This window comes from Citrus sinensis, chromosome 6 (genome assembly GCF_022201045.2).
Source record: "Citrus sinensis cultivar Valencia sweet orange chromosome 6, DVS_A1.0, whole genome shotgun sequence".
In the NCBI taxonomy this organism is placed as follows: Eukaryota; Viridiplantae; Streptophyta; class Magnoliopsida; order Sapindales; family Rutaceae; genus Citrus; species Citrus sinensis.
Genome location: NC_068561.1, coordinates 4,336,220 through 4,338,251, shown reverse-complemented (window position 1 = coordinate 4,338,251; position 2,032 = coordinate 4,336,220). Strand labels below are relative to the sequence as shown.

At 35.4% G+C, this 2,032-nt stretch overlaps 1 non-coding gene across 1 annotated transcript; it reads left to right on the top strand.

Annotated features, from left to right (window-relative positions):
* The first annotated feature begins 1,125 nt into the window (after positions 1–1,125).
* LOC112498747 (small nucleolar RNA R71) lies at positions 1,126–1,229 on the top strand. The gene has a single exon (XR_003066164.1). It is a non-coding gene; the product is annotated as a small nucleolar RNA R71 (small nucleolar RNA).
* Positions 1,230–2,032: the final 803 nt, after the last annotated feature.

The following is a 2,032-nucleotide window of genomic DNA, read 5'->3' as shown; positions in this document are numbered from 1 at the left end:
TTTAAGATACTTGGCATAAGATGGTACTTGTTTTATAGTATCAAGCAAAGGGATATTAACACTTACCTGCTTGAAGATTTCAAGAATCTCGCCTGTGGATTTTCCTTTCTTTCCTTTAGCTAACCTCTGAGAAAATAGAGCTTTAGGAACATATTCTCGTGGATTGGTTTCTTTTTTCTCCTCTAATGATAAGTCTTCAGCATTTGCAGGTATAATTTAATTTGCTTTTGTCACCGGCATCTCTACTTTGTTGTCGACTTCTTTCCTTTTTCGTAAAGTCATAACAGATTTGACCTCTCCGTGCTGCTAAAGTGAACTGGTACTTACTTCATGCACTCCTTTAGGATTCGACACTGGTTGACATGAAAACTTGCTTTTCTCAACAATCATTGCCAAAGTTTGAACTGAAGAGGCAAGTTGTCCCACCATCTTCTCGAGGTTTAAAATTGACTGGGCTTGTGAATTGAAGCTTACTCTCATCTCAATTTATAGTTCATCAATAGTGCGGTTATGTTGCTCGATCGTGGAGTGAGTAAGATTTTTGAGATTTTGGAATGCATCCTCTCATGGTCTAGGTTGAGAGTAGTTCTGGTTCTGATTGTATGGTCTAAATGGTAGCTGAGAGGCTTGAGGAACTTGAGGAATTGATTGCATTGGTGGAGCTGGAGCTGCTGGTCCATTCTGTTGGAATCCTTGAGACCATGAAAAATTAAGGTGGTTTCTCCATCCAGGGTTATATGTGTTGGAGTATGGGTTGTAATTTGATGGTTTTCTCATTACACCTATGGCATTGGCTTGATCTGAGTATGAGTCATGGTCATGTGGTTCTGTTGATTTAGCAGTCGTTAACAATGCTATTTGTCGGGAAAGACCTTCAACCATCTCTTTAACTTCTTTAATTCCCGAACTTGACTCACCAATGTGAACCTCATTTACTCCCTTAATTCTTTTAGTATTCCTGAGTGATTGACTCCGTTGTTGGGAATTATTTGCTTGTCGCTGGAAGAAATCTCAAATCTCTTATGCACGTTTTGACATTAGCTCTCCCCCACTCGTTGCCATTAGCCATTCTTACATTGCTACAATAATCCCTCTAAAACGTGTTAGCATTGGTGTCATTTCTCGTACCCATGATGTGGACACTTCAAAAGTAGTCCATTGAATCGCTCCCATACTTTGAAAAATTGCTCGTCTTCTCTCTGGGTAAACTCTGAAATTTCTCTGTGAATAGCATTGTTTTTATACACTGGGAAGTATTTATTCAAAAAATTTGTTACCATTTGTTCCCATATGTAATGCTATTAGCAGACAATGCATTGAGTCATGAACAAGCTCTATCCTTTAAAGAAAATGGGAATAGTCTAAGTTTAACATCATCGTCTGAAAAATTCTCATATTTAAAAGTTTGACAAACAGCATGAAAATCATTCAAATGATTATATGGGTCCTCATTTTCTAGGCTATAGAATATTGGGAGATAATTTAGCACACTAGGTTTTAGTTCAAAACTCCTAGCAACTACATTTGGGTATCTTGTGTATGATGTGCTCAAGTTAGCTAATAGACTGAAGTAGTCTTTAAATGGCCTCTCCTGTGGTGCTTATTGTTGTTGTTGCAAATTCATTTCTCTTTTATCTTTAATTACAACGTGTTTGTGTGTGCGAAGTGTTTTTTCAAGTTCAAGGTCTATGGGCTCAACATTAGGTAATAATGACCTTCAACCATACATGCAAAGAACACAAAAATAAATGGGAACAAAACAAATAAAAATAAAGAAGAAGGAGAAATTACGATACTAATCTTATCGCGCTATTGCAACCTTTCTATAAAAACACACTTAAAATACGTGAAATAAATTAACTAAAAAATAAGTTAAAAAATTACAAAGAAAAATAACTTGAAAATTAAATTACAGAATTTTAAAGAAGAGAAAAAGAAAAGAAATACTTACCTCTAAATGCAGATTCACTTTTTTTTCTTTTGTTAAATAAGAAAAAAATTACAAGAGGATAACTAAAAGAAATGATTTACG